This window comes from Onychostruthus taczanowskii, unplaced genomic scaffold (genome assembly GCF_017590055.1).
Source record: "Onychostruthus taczanowskii isolate IOZ18803 unplaced genomic scaffold, ASM1759005v1 scaffold119, whole genome shotgun sequence".
Lineage (NCBI taxonomy): Eukaryota > Metazoa > Chordata > Aves > Passeriformes > Passeridae > Onychostruthus > Onychostruthus taczanowskii.
In genome coordinates, this window is record NW_024498340.1 from 1,106,726 (window position 1) to 1,125,872 (window position 19,147).

General features: G+C 41.9%; 1 long non-coding RNA gene across 1 annotated transcript in view; it reads right to left on the bottom strand.

Annotated features, from left to right (window-relative positions):
- The window catches only part of LOC121348357, an 81,075-nt gene extending 62,841 nt beyond the window's left edge, over positions 1-18,234 (bottom strand). The window contains exons 1-2 of the long non-coding RNA XR_005954366.1: positions 18,082-18,234; positions 9,251-9,343 (exon numbers count right to left, since the gene is read on the bottom strand). This is a non-coding gene — a long non-coding RNA (uncharacterized LOC121348357). The remainder of the gene's footprint in view (positions 1-9,250; positions 9,344-18,081) is intronic.
- Positions 18,235-19,147: the final 913 nt, after the last annotated feature.

The window sequence follows — 19,147 nt, forward strand, 5'->3', positions numbered from 1 at the left end:
GCAGGTCCAGATTCAGCAGAACTTTTATAGATGTCAAAGTCCACTTAAGCACTTACACAAATGATCTAAATCTTACTGCCTTTGATGACAGTTCAAGCACCTGCAGAAATCCAGGAAAAGGGCTGAACATGCAAGACTGAATAGTTACGGATTTTGTAAGGTAGGGCCTTGGTACCCAGACATGCAAAGCCTCTGAGCACATACTGAACCTCAGGCAGGTGACCAAGTACTATTGAAGCTGATAGAAAGTAAGCAAACGTGTCAAGATATGCACTTTGCTACCACTGCAAGGAGATCACAATTTAGCGGAGTGAGCAGGAGTAAAGGAGACATTATTGAGATAGCTCAATGGCTACACTGTTTCTCCTAACTGGTTTCACAGCTCATCTATAGTTGTGAAGAAATAAGCCTGGAAAAGGTTAAGAGAGGCTGGTTTATTTCCTGCAGGCCAGCCGGAGTAAAAGACTGAGAAAAGAGAAAAAAAACCAACAAAAGGGGACCAGGAGACAGATGGGACTAACGACTATCTGTGTCGCAGCAGGGCTTAGATGTCCCAGTAAAGCCTGGGATCCCACAGCGTGAGTCGCTGTGCAAACATGTCAGTGAGGGTGTTCAGTAAAGGGGAGCTGCCTGTAAACACTGCATGGGAAGTGCCTTTGAAGTCAGCAGAGCCCAAGCATGCAAGAGGTTTGTACTGCCGGGCCACGTGTTTCAAGCTGTATGATTAATTGCAGTCGAGTGTGCCAAAGCAGAAGACAGGCTCTCTCATAGGATGGCCACCAAAGATACAATGAGCTGAGGAAGAAAAAAAGTAAGGTCACAGATAATATTTGGTTTTATTTAAGAGCCCACTGTTTACTTCTTGTGAGTATAAACATATCATTATTTCTCTTGCTTCAAAAGAATAAGAATTCTATTTAGATGAAATAAGTTTAAAACAGTGCAGGTGACACGCAGTATGGGATAAATGTTGCCTTCATGTAAGTGTACACTTCTTTCATTGATTATAGTAATAAGATATGCAAAGAAAGATCAGAGGAATATAATTTGATCCTTTTTGGAAGCTACTCTGAAATCCATGCTGTGTGTAGTGTGCGTGCACAGAAGAGGAAGAAGAGTGAGAAGTCACAGCGCTGCAGAACTGTCCCAGAGATGGCAAATTCCTGCTGCTTTAGAAGTGAACTGATGGCTACAGAAGGTCAATGGACCTAGAAACAAGGTAAGCCCCCCAGTTTGTGAATCTGCAGTTTCAATGATGCAATCATTGCTACAACACACAGAAAAGGCTTAAACACAAAGGCATACAGAAGAACGAAAGGAAGGAAAAAGTACCAGTCAGGAATAATTATCACAGTGTATAAAACTTTCCACTCCTTTATTATCATAAATTGCAAAGTTTTATTGATGCATATTTTATCACAGCACTCTTGCCATATGTGATCTGAAGATTCAGAGCCTGTCCCTGGGGACAACGGTACTGATATAGATAATCAAGAATTCCTTTTATGCTCCTCTCAACACAGCCACAGCTCAGATTGAAATTAACATCTTTTACAATGAAACACCAGTTTTCTGCCACAACTAGACATGACAGCTGGAGAGAGAGACCTGCTTATCCAGTTATTCCTTCAAGTCTCGGTTTCATTACAGCCATGAAGATGTAAACTAAGTACAAAGCAATGCGGACGGTCACTGAATACCAGAAAAATGAATCTGCATGCAACCTGCTGCATGAAAAAATGGGAAGAGAAATACTTCCAAATAAATCCAGGGATGAAAAGCAAAGATCAGACACAGTCCTTTAAAAAAAAATGATGAAGAGGAATCCAAAAGCTTTGAACTTTTGCTGTGTTCACTGCCTGGACCAGAGTGGGTGATGTTTGCACACATGCATGTGAACACAGGAGTGAAACCCATGGCCAGAAAAAAACCCATCATGGGGCTCTGTCCTACTTAAATCCTCCAAAGCAAGGATTTGTCTTCGTGGAAGCACCAATGCTGCTTAGTGTTGGTACTTGTTCCGGGTCATTTTTTTAGTTTGACTGCTTCCACCTGCACATTGTCCCTGTTTCTCACGCTACTGAGGCGGGGGGCATGGAAGTTGTTTTACCCTGCTTCCCATGGGGTCAAACATCACTGTGGCATCTGACTTTCTTTCTGTAGAGCATTAAACAACCAACATCTGCCATGTAGGGCTCTCCCTCTCATCCTACTCCCAAGGGATAACTGGGTATGCATTGCAGGGTTTTGGTTTATTTGTTTTGTTTTATTTCGGCATGACTTTGTTTTTGTTGTTTTAAATCGACATGCTGGGAAGGAAAACAAGGGCAGCACCTCGCTTGTGAAGGAGAAGGTGGTGGGGTTTGAAATGGCCATCAGTTTCTGAGGAAGTTAGTGCCAAAGTCTCAGCCTGGTTTCCCAGAAGGTGCAGCTTCCTGCTGGCTGCTAGACCTGATAGAAAGGTGCAAACTTCACAGACTGTCACAGGGAGCTGGAAATGATAATGCACTGGAAAATTGCATCTGTTCCATGTGTAAAAGCAGTTCAAGTCCAGCTCTGAGCACTTGCCTACCTATCACAACATTCCAAAGGAGCCTGTTGCTTTGTTATATTACATGCTGGGACAATACAGAGCAAAACCTACTCCACTGATAATTGTGTTTTGTTTTTTTTTTTTTTTTATGTTTTTTTTTCTTTTTTTTTTTTTTTTTTTTTTTTTTTCTTTTTTTTTTTTTAGTTTTTTTTTTTTTTTCTTTTTTTCTTTTTTTCTTTTTTCTTTTCTGATTAATGTTTTCTTTTCTGATTAACATCCTACAGCCTAGGGGTTGTCTCCAAATAGGGAAGCACAGAAGAGAGGTTATTTATATGTTTTGAAATATGTAAGTGGGCAAATGTGCTGTTAGAGATGCAAGGATGCTCAGGAAACATTGAAAGGCTACTGCACACCTTCAGGTTTGATCAGGAAAGAAGTACAAAAAGGAAGGCACATGCCACTTTTCTCGTCTCATGTCTTTGTCTTTCTACAGGCTGCACAAAACAGTACTACAGTACTTCTGGATTTCAATTCTGTGGATGAGCTCAGGCTAAAAGCACATGTAAATGCAAGCCCACTTTAGGGTCATTATCGAGTAAGACAGGGAAAAAGAAGGCGATGAAAGAAGACAAATATGTGGCAGAACTGCAGTGTAAGGATCTAATTGAAATCATCAGAAAAAAAAAAAATAGCACTAGCACATTAGTTGGATGAGTCTTCAGGGGATAAAAATGAGAGGGCAGGACCTCTCACCCTGCATTAGGAGACTGTCATTTTCACTTTCTAAAACCAAGGAATGTTTGGAATTTCCTGCTCCTCATCCCACTGGAAAAGTTCATCTCACTGGGAAAGGCTGATTCCCAAATACTCAAAGCCTTTTGCATTGATGAAGGAGATTGTTTTTTGGATTACCCATTCTGCCTTTCATTATGTTTTTAATTGACACATTTCCCAGAGTTCAGTATTCTAGAATGCTGGCATTGGAAGGATTTAATAATGAAGATATTCTTCTGCATGAAGGACACTTTGGAACACAAGTTCAGATGACTGGGATTTCTCCAGTCTTGCGCACACACACACACACACACAGTGGTGGCTGCAACCCCACTGCAACTATGAGGTCTAGATTAACTAAGACTGTTTGAGAGAAATGTAACAGTACCTATTATTTTTCCTTTCACAATAGATTTAAGATATAATATTTACTATGATCATACAACTTTTATATCAGATTGAAAAACAGAATGTCCATCTTGCAAGAAGTTATAGCATTTGGCATTTCTTCCGATTGAGGCTAAAAAGCCCAAATAATGCAATTTACCTTTCCATGGAGTTCTTAAAAATCAGTTTAAAAAGGGAAAAACTTTAACATCTATGGTATGATACAGGTCATCTTGAAGTTTCAGAAATAAAATGTTTAGTGTTAAGGAGCAAGAGGGTTGTGGTGATCTTGCTCCTTCACTCCAACTTTAGATGGCCACAGCTGAGAGCTGATATTCTTGATCCACTCGTCTCTCTCTGCCTATGGACCCCCCTCCCCAGACAGAATTAGAACCCCACCAGACATGAGAATCTTATGGTGTGGCTGCTCCCAAGAGGCTTCACACCAATGCAACATCTCATCCCAATTACAAAATATAAATGCCAGCCAGATTTTCCTGTGGAGCATTTACTAAAGGGTCTGCTTTCACTATGAACATTTTCAGATTTAATGAACAGAAAAATACTTAATTGGATACTTTAGTGATCAAACCTAGTTGTTATTTTACAACTTGCTTTTTTGAATCCTTTGAGTGTGACTATCAAGGCAGAATATCAGGTAACAAGACTAGTATTCAACTTAGAATCTCAGTGTGATTTGTAAATAAGAAAGGACTTTGAAATGCACTTGAGATGAATCTTTCTTCACAGCCTCAAGTTTTAAAAGTATGTTTTATAAGCAACTCTTTTAATAAATCTTTTCATGGCAATACTGATTTTAAAAATTATTTTGCAACTGGAAATCAAGAAGCACGCTGGAATACTTGTTCTATAAAACTCTCAATAAGTAGAGACGTCATTGGGAATCTGTGCAAGGTCTATCATGATGTATAGAATGACCAAGCCAGAGGTTGATGGGGTCATTTTTGTAACAGTAACAATAAAGTCATTAAAAAAACCCAGAGACAATCAAACAATCAAAAATCCTTACTAGTTCCTTACTACAAAGAGACCTCAGACCCTCTTTGAGTGAAATGTATTCTCATTGCACCAACACAAGCCCACTGAAACCAGTGAGCTTCCATTATGGTATTAAGGAGCAGAGTAACAGAGACATGCCATGTTGTAAAAGTTCTTTACATCTTTCTTTGAAATAATGACATGGGTCATTGTTCCAGACACCAGTCTGTCCCTACACAGTAAATCCTGGGTCTTTAAGATAGATGGGTTGTAATTAGAACTAAAACATGGCCTATGGGGAAAGATCTTTCCCCACTTAAATCACATTGTTTTCATTGCTGTACTGGTTTAAATGGTATTTTTATGTATGTGTCCAAAAGAGAACTCAACTGCAATATTTCTTTACTGCTGCTGAAATATTAACATTAAAAAAGCAGTATTTTACAAAAGTCATATAAACACAGTGCTTCCAACACAATCAATTTTGTTGAAATTATTTTACACCATCCTTCATCCTTGAAATTATATCCCTTCCTTTGTGGACTGTTTGAAAACTTTAAAAATTCTGGACTTATTTGAAGTAAGATTCAGCAGTACTGAGTAAAAATCAAAGTACTTCTTTTTCTCCCCAAGCCCAGAAGAATTAATTTTGTTGCCACTAAAGAAGAACAGGCACCCAACTTTTGAACAGAAACTGACCTAATATTTCTGAAAACCCTGCATGCAATTAGCTTCTTGTAAGAGCCATCTTTCAAGCAGTCTTTTTCTGCCTCTGAACTCCAAAAGCTGCTTATGAGATCCAGCAAAATTAGGATATTAATACAGAGCCATTCATCAAGCTCGATGGGTTTGTTAGAAGCACACTTGTCTAGTTAACCAACATTTTCAGGGTATCTTTCAAAGCAGACAATACTGTTAAGGGCCTCCTTATTATTTCTACTCCAGGTTTTTCACAACAGTGTCTGTCCAGCAATGGAAGCAATGCTGCCTTAGGAAGGGGTGCTCAGACAGCAGAGGGTCTCCCCAGAAAGGGAGCCCTCCTTGGCTATGGCGTGGTGTGGTGGCCTCGTTCCAAGATGCTGAGATGTCCAAAGGGACTGCTGGTACAGCAGGGTGTACACCTGCACCCATCAGTGCTGTGGGCACGTGCAATCACTGGTGGGTGTCCAAAGCAAAGAGAGCTGCTGCCCTCCTGATCCCAGGGACTGCAGCCCGTTTCTCAGAAACTTTGGCCTAGGCTGAAAAGAGGAAAATGGCTGGTGAACTGGGACGGCAAATTCACAGTAGTGGGTTGGGAACCAGGGGCTGTCTCGAATGTTTCGTTTTTCTCTTGCCTTTTTTCTTGATGGCCTACACTGTTCTCTGGGTTTGTTTTACCTTCACTCTGCCTTATGTTCAACACCATTTTGGTTTTTGAGATATATTCTCTTCAAGCAAAAAAAGCAATTTTTTTTTCCACCAGAAACATATGAACTTTAAGATTTTCCAGGAAAAATTTCTCACATCTAGACTCCTTCTTGGCACTTTGAGACACAAATCACAATCTTGACCTGTTCATTACTAAGCATGATTGTTTTTACAGGTCTTTTGTCTGAGCACTTCTTAAAGGCTTTGGTTTCCTTCTAAAACATGATGATTTTGAAATCTAAGCTTTGACAAAACAGAACTGTGATCTCCCATTGTGCTTGCAGTATTTGGTCTGCAAGCACAATGTCCTATGTGTTTGTACTGCAGGGGGATCTGCATATCGCCTAACACCTGCAGGCACCTCTAAAGCACAAATTATAACTAATGACAGAAGTTTTACCTTCGTGTGGTGATTCTGTCTCAGAAACCCAAACCTGATGTGTTTCCTCAAGCACTCAGATCCACTCTGTGGACAAAAGCTAAAAAATCCCTGTTGTATCAGCATATCCAAAGCTAAACTTAAATATTGCTCTTATCTAGGCATATAATCCCATCAGATTGTGAACCATTGGCTTTGGCAGTAGAATGTGCAATGGTGGCAGAAGTTGTGCTAAGGCTGGACACTTATCCTACCCCATCTCTGCCTCCTTTTTTATCCAGACTCACTTGGCTGTGCTGGCAGCACTAATTTACTGGCACCAGTACTGCACAAGTTTCAGCTAAAGGAGCACCATTTTCTGCAGTCCTATTCCTTAAACATTTATTGTCACATCTGTGACTTTTTCTAGTTCCAGGGTTTTATATAAGAAAGGAACATTGAGGTTATCTGATCAACTTATGTTGACAATACCCCACACATTGCAGAGGACAAGAGGATAAAACACTGTAAACATTATGAATGCTGTGTCTTCCCCCTTTCCCTTTTTATTTCCTCTAAACATTATTGGAGAAGAATGTACTGCAAAGTCATAAATAAAGTATACTTGTCAGAAGCTATGATCTTAAAATATTCTAAGGGTTTGTTTGTGTTCTCTCCATAAATTGTTTATTGGTCAATATGGACAGAATTTGCAAATGCATCCTCCTTTGCAGTTCACTGATATTATCTCCATTCTAAATACTTTCATCTAGTATTAAGCTTCCAAAAAAACCCCACTTTCTACCCTTTTTTCATTGATGAGAAATGTTCTAATGCTGAACGTTGAATTACGCAGCATTATGTTACCCTGTGTTTTTTAGCCTTAGGAGATGGTGAGCATTAAAGGACTGTATGATTTTTAAAGTTACTATCAGAGGTAGGGTTATGTAGTTGGCTTGATGATTTTTGAGTCATCTCCATCTACACAGTAAAGCAAATAAAAAAAGAAAAATCTCTGTAGAAAATAAGTTTCTAATTTATATTTTTACTTTCCTGTGTCATGTTAATGACACACTAACAGGCCAACACTGTGAAATGGTACCCTGGTGAGTAAATTATTATGAAAAGAAGTTTATCAAGGCAGTGATTTCAGTGTCTGAATAACCCATGAGGATACAGAACAGGAAAGATCTCTTTATCCACAGAAGACACAAACCCTTAACACAGAAAACAGACATTCTTCTAGCTCTCCTAGAGCCCTGCAGAGCAAGGTGGTCTTCCAATAAAACAATCATCCCGCATAGTGTGATATTTTAAATCAGAAGTTAAGTGGTTCAGTCCCCTCTAGATAGCTCATAAAGAGGCAAAAAACCCCCACCAGTAGACTTAAAAATGCTTTTAAATGCATGTAGTCATTGATAGATTGGCTATTTACAGCTAGTAAGTCAAATCTGTTATGACATTTGGTAATTACCTCTTCAATAAATAACTTGATGAGTTCCCAGAGAAAAGAAGGCAATTTATCTCAGAATAAAAACAGTTTTGGTCCACCAACCCTTTGAGGACAATTTGGTAGGTAACTGTAACTGTATGGGGATTTGGATGCTCAGTGATCATTAAAAATAATGGGAACTTAAGTGTCCAGATCCTACAGCAGTTTCAAACTCTTAGCCATGCTCTCCTGGGGTGACTACTTTTTGCCCGCTGCAAAGGTATTAACACTTAAACACTCAGGAAAAAAGAGAACAAACTGCATTAAACCCCAGCATCAGATGGTTATCTAGAAGCATTTTACTGATGTTTTACTAGATTGACACAGTGAAGAAGAAAACAGAACACCTTATAATTTATTTTTGATACTGCAATTATTGATGTTTCAACAAAACAAGGACTTCATAGTCAAAGGGTTCATTGGCAACAGGATTAAAGTGGCAACAGATTTTAATGGGAATGGATTTTTTGAGGCTAGGAATTTGTAGTAAAAAATTAACACCTACCTGCCACAAAACCATATACGTTTGTTCTGCGTAAACACCTGTACAGCCCAGTAGGGGATTACAGAGGTAATGCAATGGAGCTCTTTCTCCCAGGGGTGAGAAACAAATGAGGTGCAGATAGCAAACAGTAGTAGGGAAAGGTTATTAGCTACACTGGGTATCACTGCTGTTAGCCGTGGCTGATTCATTGCCTCACTAACAGTCGCCTATTTAGCAGGCTGCAATACAAATGAGTCTTTAATGGGAGCCCCTTCTCTTGCACAGAGCAGCAGGACAGCAAAGGAGGGCACTTGAAGAGCTACATGGGCCAAACAGGCAAGGAAAAGAGACAGGCAGAGACTGACAGCTCAGTGTTGAGCTGCTCTCTTCTTTCTCTCCTTTGCTTCCATTATAACTTCTAGACATTTGAATCTAGCAGCCAGTTCCCTTGTCCTCCACTTCATGCTGAGGTGTACCCTGGGCACGAGACAGCAGGAGCCCATCTGGAAGAGTGCATCCTCAACCACAGTGTATTTAATACAGTGCCTTTAGTGGCACCACTGAGCTCACCCTCACGAGGATTCACCTTTCCCAAGTCTATACTACACACAAAAAAAAAAAAAGCTTTAGCGGTGGTTCAGACCAACATTTCTATACAATGGTTACATTTTTTATATAGCCCTAATATCTACAACACAGTGCTGAAAGACATCTTTCTCTTGGCATATTGATGAGCAAAAACCTGAAACCACATGCAAATCTAGGAATATATATTTTTTAACAAACCCCCCCCCTCCCCCAATATTCTTTACTCACCCTGGAGACTTCTTGTGGGATCCAGATGCTGTTATTCCAATCTTTATCTGTTACCACAAACTCCTCTGCTTTCTGCCACGCTCATTTACAACCCTGTGGAATAGTTGTTTTCTTTTTGTATGAGTCTCTTTCCAAGCCAGAGCCAAATTTTATACTTGCAACCTATCAGATCTGTCCTTTTTTGTCTCTGTTATTCTATGAAGACATTTGCAATTTTTTTCTGTCTGCCTCACTATACAAATCCTGTTTTCTTGCCCTCCTGCAGCTTCTTTCTCTGTTCAGTCTCCTCAAGGTTTTGTTGCTATTATCATCATTTGTCTCAGCATGTTCTCTGTCCTCTTGAAGGCTGGTTTGACAGATCCTCTCTTGTCATCTGCTTGAAGGCTGATCTCAGCTCTTCCTTGCAGCGCTGTGCCTATGTTCCTCCTCCGCTACAAGTGTTTAATGTGGAGCTTGTTCTACCAGAGCTGCTCCTTGTGGCCCTTCCGCCTGAGGAGCATCTCCAAGACAGAAGGTGCATAGGGCTGTGGGCCACAGAGCCGGTCTGATAATGTCAATGGCTGACTGCTGCCTTCCCAGCAGCCCTGGCAGCCCTTCCCCTTGTCATTGTCAAGGATGTGCTCTAGCCATTTGACAGGATCTCCCCTGGGTGTCCATCGGGTGCCCAGAAAAGAGGGTGTTTAACCTTGCTATTAGAATAAATTTACCAACTCTTGCTCACTCCTCATGCATTCTTTGCATGGAGACTGTCCTTTTCCATATCACTTTCTGAAGGAGACAGAGCAGTAGCTCCTCTCAGGAGATGCAGTAGCTGTTTGCTGCATGCAGCCCTCCTTTGACATTGAAAGAAACTGAATGTCCAATTAAAACACACAGGAACCACTGATACACAGTCTTCCCATACTTGCCTTTCTGGGAAAGAATTTTTCTGTCCTTCATAGGTCCTTCACAAGGCCTGCAGATTTCCTTTTTATTTCTCCACTCTCTTCCTTAAAAACATTTTTGCTCTGAAGCCTTAATATATTACACCTGCAGGTCAAGTAATAGATAATATTTACTTTAATGGTTAATGTCCTCCAGATTATGCGTGGATTGGAGGATGCTTGGGGCAAAACTTCAAATTTTATTTGAAGGGAAATGCTTCTTTTCATTAAGGAAGCTCCGCTTTCCAGAAGTCAGTCTTCTAGATCACACAGAGAGCCACCATAACTTCACCTCTTAAAGCCTGTCTCTCGTCTTCAAAAGTATCTTAAAATTAAAAAAAATAGACTAATTTCAGCAATGGGCTAAGCACATAGAAGGTACTCCATAATTTAGTGAAGTACCTACATTATTCTTAAGAGATTTGCCAACTAGTGATGTACTACTGCTATTTTAATTTATGTTACATCGTGATTGCAATTCTAAATTAAACTCATACAGGCAAGAAAATTTATAGTTAAGCCTTTCTGTCAATCCTTAACTTTCTTCGCAGTAACAAAGTGACATATTGCAAGGGCTCTCGACTGTGTCTCACAATACCTAGGCATGTACAAAGGTTAATTACTGTATTGGATTTGAGTGACAAGGTTTTGCTGGTTGGGGAGAGAGCTACAGGGGTGTTTATGTGAGAGCTGCCAGAAGCTTCCCCCATGTCCCTTACAGCCAATGTCCACTGGCTCCAGGATGGACCTACTCCTGGCCAAGGCTGAGCCCATCAGCAACGATGGCACCACCTCTGGGATAACTTATCAAAGAAAGGGAGAAAAAACCCTTCTGCAACAGCAGCCACAGAGGAGAGTGAGGATATGTGAGAGAAATAGCTCTGCAGACACCAAGGTCTGTGAAGAAGGAAGGGAAGGAGGTGCTCCAGGCACTGGAGCAGAGATTCCCCTGCAGCCCCTGGTGAAGACCATGGTGAGGCAGCTGTGACCCTGCAGCCCCTGGAGGACCTGAAATCGAAGCAAGTGGATGCCCAAAGGTGGCTGTGACCCCCACGGGAAGGCCATGCTGTAGCAGGCTCCTGGCAGGACCTGTGAATGTGTGTAGAGAGCCCATGGTGAAGGTAACCTATGCTGCCAGGATTTGTGATCGATCCTGCAGGGACCCACGCTAGAGCACTTCATGAAGAGCTGCAGCCCATGGGAAGGCCCCACATTGGAGGAGTTTGTGAAGAACTGAGTTCTGTGGGAGGGAAACCATGCTGGAGCAGCGGCAGAGTGCTAGGAGTCCTTCCCACGAGGGAGGAGAAGTGGTGACAATGTACCAGTGACAACTGACTGCAGCCCCAATTCCCTGTCCCCCTGTTCCACAGGGAGGCAGAGAAATTGGGAATGAAGTAGAATCTGAGGAGAAGAGCTGTGTAATAAATTAAATTGATCTCCCCAGGTTGAGTCTGTTTTGCTGGTAACAGCAATTGGTGAGGCATACCCCCTGTCCTCAATTTGACTTATATTCTCTTTGTATTTTTTCTCTCCTGTTCAGCTGAGGGAAGGGATAGAGTGGCTTTGGTGGGCACTGAGATCCAGCCATGGTCAACACACTCCAGTTACAGAGATTAATTTTTTACCTTTAATTTGCTGAAAGGAATCATGCAGAAGAACTCAGCCCTGGTGTGCTCCCTTTCTGAAAACTCCTAGCACCTCTTGGGCTATGCTATCGGGCACTGCATAGCTCAACACGGCAAACCCTACACCTTTCAGTGAGTGCTTGTTCCATTGGGCATCTGCACAGAAGCAGGAAGGCCATCAGTCCTTCTGACAAAAGTAAAATGATTTACAAAAGGCCTTACTGAGAAACAAATCCACATGTTTACCCCAGGGGCCTCATGGCAGCCCTAACCAGCTCTATTCCTTCCCTCTTTGTTGGAGACATGAACTAATGGCATGGGCGCACAAGATCATCCCAATGCTGTCACTGCCAGAAAAAACACAAGATGACACAGATGGTAAAAAGGAGAAAACCAAGAAGAAAATTCAGAAGGCAGCCCTATTACCCAAATACTTCTGTGTTTCACTGGTTCCAGCTTAAGCTTGGACTGGTTGTGGTTTGGGATATCAACCCCTGAATGTTCAGATAAAAAGAGCCATTACAAAAATCGCCACAGTCAAACACTTTTAACACACAGAATGCATTTAGTGGTGTACCTTGAATTTATTTCTTAGCACATGAATTATGCTTTTCAAATCAAAACAAGTAGTTTAGAAATTTGAACTGCCTGAGACTGCATGAAATGCTCCTTTCATCCATTCATTCTGTAAATGAGGACCCAAGTCAACTCCTTCACAACAGTTACGGTTTCTCAAGTCTGCAAACACTTTTCAAATGTGGGCTCTATCTTTTGGAATGCCATCAAGACATGCTTGCTAGTGTTGTAGCTGGTGAATTTTAAGTGCTTAGCTTTCAGATGAAATGTATGTAACTATGTTAAAAATTCCTCTGAAAAAAGTAGGTCTTATACATGCGTTGCTGTCAGTTTTCACAGTTCTATCCTTTTTTTAATTACCCTAGGCATTCTGATTACAGAGCTACAAAGTAATCTATTTAAAGCTGGGTTTTACAGTGATCTAATGGGCACAAAAACCATACGGAATTAGAAAACATTTACTTCTCTTCCCCTTCTTCTTATATTGCCAAATATGTTTAAATGAAACTTGTTTTAAAAACAAATATTCCCAGGGTAAGGACTTTCATATCAACTTCTGGTTGTTTCTGTTGAAATAGAAACCTCTGGCAATTTTTTTCCTACTGAAATGTAAATGATGACATATCCTTAACTAGCAGCATTACATCACTAAAATACTAGGATGTGTCTTGCTTGCCTCAAACTTCCCCTTCCTTAAGTGCAATGCCTTAGAGGCAGCAGTGTTTAAATGGTACAAAGTACTCCACTAGCACCAGCCTGAATCTTTATTTAGGAGAACAAGCTTCACATTCTTCCCTGCTAACACAGTATATGGAAATGTTCAGCTCCTCCATAAAACACACTCATACACTATTTCTGTCTACCCCAAGGTACAGCACTGACATGACAGATTCATGTTCCCAGCTGTGACATAAGGGCTCTTTGACAATACCACAGTGAAAGCCCTATTAAGAAAACATGTGCCGGACCGTGCATCTGATGCAGTTAAATGCTATAAAAGATTTTCCAGGTGTTAATGAGTTGCACGAGCAGAATGAAAATGAGGGCGAACCGTGCACTTGGAAATTCTCAAGGAGCAGGACTCAGGCTCTCAGAGAGACGGACAAACAGCGCTTTATCAGCACCACTGGCCACGCTCTGCACCTGACCATACGAGGTGATGAGCGACCCCGACTATTCACTGGGGGAACTGTTCATTGAGGAACGTTTGCATGGGAAAAGACAGACTTTCATGTCTTCCTGTAGTTTACTACATCCTTTTTACTTTGCTCCATTTGGGAAAATGCTCTAGTCATTTTCCCCCTTTTAAGCATTTTTTTTTGTTGTTCTAAAAAGAAGGAAAACATTATGCCTGTTGCTTCTTGTTTTTAGTTTTATGAGGGATTCAGCTTGACCCAGTATAGATAAGAAATTGTATTTTAGTTCAGGCTAAAATATCACTACTTAGAGTTTATGTTTTACAGGACAGAGAGATAGTCTGTTGGACAATTTGAAAAGGCAGTGATTGAAATTTTTCAAGGCAATATTGAGGACTAATACAGATTCCTCTAAGATAAAATCCTGTGTATGGGTTGTCCTGAGAATTTCAACCACTGATACTTCAGAGTATGTGCATATGTTATTTTGTACAACAGCTACCAACAGGTGAAATGTTTATTCCTATAATCTCTTGACTTGATAAAAGATTGTTTCATTTCTTTAGCATGCGTGAATTTTATGGTTACTCTCCTTGAGGAGGTAAGTTTTGTTTTATCTATATATGACAGGTACATTGAGGGAAGGCTGCAATGCAGACTGTTTCATGCTGTTGTGACAACAATCACAGTCTTAATCCTGGCATACAACTGTATCTAAGGAAAAAAAAAAATTGTCGCCATGCTAATTTCAGCCTGACTTTCTGAAAAGGGGAAGCTCCCAGTAATATGAGAACCAATGGAGTGTCTCCTCTCAGAAGTTAATTTAGAACCACCCATTTTCTTTCCCACAGAAAAGTCAGTACTATTTTATCTCTCATTTCCAATCTAATATCCCAAGTTGTCTACCCACTCTTCCCCCGCCCCAACAGAGTTACTTAAATTAACTTGGAGCACTAAATTTCCTTAAAGGTGTAAAAAGACTAGGTGGAGAGAATAAGCACATCACTGTAATAACACATTGACACAGATTTTTGAAATGGATGTCTTAAGGGTTAAATTCCTCTGGCTTGCCAGGTGTTTTGTGCAAATGTTGCATTCATACAATGCAGTATCTGACCATTTAACCATATGTCAAACAATCTTTGCTATGACAACCAGATGTAGACATCGCCATGGAATGAAATTATCATTTTATTAATTACCCTTTAATTAGTTGATACAGGAGAGAACATGCAGTAATTTAGTCATAATTGGCCTGACTGAGACTCAATACTTAAAGGGATGGAATCTGTTTGTGAGACTACTTGTTATGAATAACAATTATGTCTGTGACAATGCAATTTTATAATGAAGATGTACTATGCATTTCAAACAGTATGAGTTAGTATTAAGGATAGGTATAAGATAGTATCCAGGATTCAAGCTACAATTTGATGGAAAATGTTTTCCTTGAATAAAAGTGTGTAATCCTCTGTGTATTTTGCTACACATTATAACAATGCAAGAAAGACCCCTTACCAAACTCACTGTGATGATCAAAGTGTGTTTTCAATGCATTTTATTATAGAAAGGAAGAGCCACTTGCACTTCAAACTCTTCTCAAAATATTTTAGCAATCTTCAAATTATTCTAGACTTTAATATAACATTTGCACAAGGAGTACACCATGCAAATTTTTTGAAACACTCTTTGACAAAACATTGTAATCAGAAACTTGAGCAGAGTCCCTTATGTGACCACTTGTCACCATGCTTTTTGGATTTTTGCAAGAAAGTGGAACATCCCTAGATTTCTTGGACTACATAGGTGCAAACAAAGTTAGCAGCATCCTCCTCTAGACTGCAGCAATAGATAAATGTCTTGAAGACATTCTTTCAACACAGATTGCTGTTAAGTCAGGACTACTCTTCAAGGATTGAATATTGAGTATCAATGTAGTAGGAGAGAGCACATTCAACAGCTTAATAAAAATGCTTGTAAAGTGGATCTTAACATTGACCCTTACATACCCAGGTATTAAGAGATGTTTTTACCATTCTGGAGCCATCATTCTGTCCTTGCTCTTCTAAACTCTATGACCTGAGAGAAGACTGCAGTGTTTTATATTAGTTTTGTACTTTTAGACGGACAACATGCCTCATGCTTTCGCCTCTTGTCTTTCCACAAAAATCTCAGAAAGTGCAGGTCAAAACCTTCAGCAAACACAGCTCCAACAAAATGTAACAAACTGCTTTACTTTTCAGAGCTGAATGAAAGCTGCCTCCTTCTGTTTTTTTCTCGCGATAGCTCTTAGTTCTTTGCATGTGCAGTGACAGAAATTATATTTAACTGAATTACTTTTAAAACCTTGCCCAATTACAGCATGCTTATTTATTTCTTTATGATGCATGTGCAGGCTATATTGATGTCCCCAAGCCAAATAAGTCTTTCATGTAAATGTTGTAAGGTGAAGGAAGTTATATGAATAAGTCTGTTTCCTTTTAGAAATCGTTCTACCTTGTTTAAATGACTATGGGCTGCTTTCAAAGTTGGTTTTTTGTTTTCTTTTTAAACACAACATCCTTTCATCCTTTCTGATGGTTAATTCACTATTATGCTTCTTTATCACAAATGTATGTATATATATATATATATGTATGGAAAAACATGCTGTATAGGAAAGCAAAACACCTTTTGCCTAGGGTGCCATCTTTCAGTTAATATCGGTAAGTCATATTCTGTTGCTTATAAGTGCATCTTGCTCCACAACTTATCACCACCTCCAGTACACTCACAGGTTTTATCTTCCAGCTGTGTCACAAGGAATAGCTAACACAGTGTAACAAGAGATCATTTCATTAGATTACCATGAAAGAATCACCGCTGCAAGGAACTTGAGCTGAACAGGGACACAACCACAGTGTTAAAAACTTGAAACAGTTTGCCATTAAAGCCTTGTGTGACTGCTTGAGAAATGTCTTAGAGCAGCACAAAAGCTGGCACCATTAGCTTTCATCCCTGCTGAGTTGGCAATAAAGTGCACACATAAGTAAAATGCATTAATTGGTATTAGTCAATCTAGTTAAAATGTTCATTCTCCAGGCATCTTCAGATTTCATTTCCATAAAATAGGATTTCTTTAAGTCTCATAATTTGATTTTGTCCAGCCCAAAATGATATTGACACAGTGGCAGCAAAAGCACAATTACACCCGAGCTCTACAAAGGTACTCTCTATCTAAATAGACTGGGACCCACGTGCTCCCAGTGTCTCTCTCTCTCTCTCTATCTCTCTCTCTCACACACACACATACACACACACACACAGAGAAAAAAAGCAACCCACATAAAAACCCCACAAACCTGCGGAAGAGGAAAAAGTGATGCATTTTCCTATCATTTTCCTATTGCTATTTTTCCTCCCTTTCCCCCGTATTTTTCCTACTGTGCACTACTGATTACTGCACTTTAAGATCAGAATGAACAATTAACTGCCTAATTATTCCAGTCACACCAAGCCACAATGAAATCTTTATTCAGTGTTTACAGCAATCTTTGGCAGAGACTGTCTTGCTGTTTTTAAACCAAGAAGAACTGCTCCCTTTGGCTCCCTTCAGCATCAGCTGCCTGGGTTTCAGAGCTGGATGCCAATAATCAGCCTCCTTTTTCTCTTCCAAAGTGGCTATTTTTTTTTTTTTTAAGGGTGAAAAGACCTATTCTCATCAAGTCCCCATATATTCTCCCTGATTTATGTCCCAGCCACTGGGTCTCTTCCTTCCGTATCTTTTACCATTTGTGTCCCCCTGCACCCCCTCCGCGCCGCTCCGGAGGCGCCCGCAGAGCCCCGGAGCCCCCGGACACCCCCGGACACTCCTGGATAGGGGGGCGCTTCTTCCTCGGGAGCCCCGGCGAGGGCGCGGGATGCGAGGGGTTGGGGGATAATTTCCAGCTCCGGCTGTACAGCATCCACACGCATCCGCACACGCACACTTTCTCCCACAGTTTTTTCTCGTTCTGCCGAAATCTCGGAGGAGGCTCTCCGCCCCGGGAAAATTGGAGGGAGCCGCTCCATGCCCCGGGCGGCTCTTTCTGCCCGCTCACCGTCCCTCCCACCTGCCCCCCGCTCCCGATGGGCAGCGGCGCCGCCGGGACGCTGCGAGCCCCGCTCCGCCCGGACTCTGCCCGCTCCTGCCGCCGCGGCAGAGCACCTGCGGAGCGGGGGAAGCTTGTCCCAGCCAAACTCCGGAGCGACCCGGGGTGGGCTCGCTTCGTTCCCCACCGCCTCCTCCTCGCCCTCCTACTGCGGCTGGCCAGCCAGGGGGTCGGGGAAAGAAATTAAAAAAAAAAAAAATAACAGGAGGAACAACTGAGATTAAAAGAATACTAAAATCCTAAAGAGAAAAAGAAAGAAGTAAAACAATAAAGGAGAAGAGAGGGAAAAAGAAAAAAAAAGAAAAAAGGAAAGGGGAAAAATAAGAAAGAAATAAAGAAAACAAAAATTCTAAAAAATGAGAAAAGAAAAAGGAGAGAGAGAAAGAGGGGGGGAAAGGAAAAGAGCAGAAGAAAAAGTCCGCGAAGGAGAGGTCGGGTTACCTTGCAGTGTGGAGGAGCTCTCGACTGCCTTCCCGGCGACGGGACTTCCCTCCTCCGCCGGGTGCGCCCCTCACATCCCCGCGCCCCGTTCCGCTGCCGCGGAGGAGCTGCCGCTCGCTCCCGTCTCCGGCTGCGGGAGCCGCTCGGGCTGGGGGGGCTGCGCGGGGCCGCGCGACCGCGGGCGGAGGAGGAGGAGGAGGAGGAGGCGGAGGAGGAGGAGGAAGGAGCCCCGCGGCCGCCCCGCTCCCCAGAGCTGCCTGCGGGAAGTGGTCGGCGCTGCCCCCGGCTCGGCTGCCCGTGGATATCGCGGCGGGTCCAACGCTGCCGCGGGGACCTGCGGGAGGCGATTGGTGCCGGGCAGCTGCGCCCTCCTGCGCCGCCCCCCGCCCTCCTTCCCGGGGAACCCCCGCCCCAGCTGCGGCCCCCGGGCTCCACGCAGCCCCCCGGCTACAGGAGAGCAACCGCGGGTCTCCCCTCCGCAGGGCTGCTTACATCTCGGGAGGATTCCAAAAAGGCACCACACTGGCTGCTGAGGTAGACCAAAAGTCACACCGGAGAGGCGAAGCGGTCCTTTATTTAACTAAAAGGGTACAGAGATGAAAGCTGAATTTCTTTGAAGGCTCGATTTTAGTTAATAAACACGCTGAGACTAATGTCAGAGGTACTTTTATGAGGGCAAACAGTAAAGTTTCCTGGAGGGCTTGTGTAAGACTTTGGAAAAACAACCAAATAATAAAGGGGTTTTACATCCACTTTTAAAGATCATTTTAGTGTTCATAAAAGATGCTGGGCTTGCTGAAGCACTCCCCATCCACAGAACAACAACTGCAAAGGCAGCAGCAGAACAAGGCATCCTTTCTGCCAAGTGATTCGTCTCGGTCTTGACCTGAAGCAACCAGGAGGGCAAGTATTTTTTATCCACCATTCCTGTGCCAGCCTTCACTTTTCTGCACAAAATGGGAAGGCAGCAAACTTGCACCAACTTTGATGATGTGTATGTATGAAAAGGAGAGGGAAACTTGTCCACTTGGGTATGAGGAGGTTATTACCTCTCTAATAGCTCCCT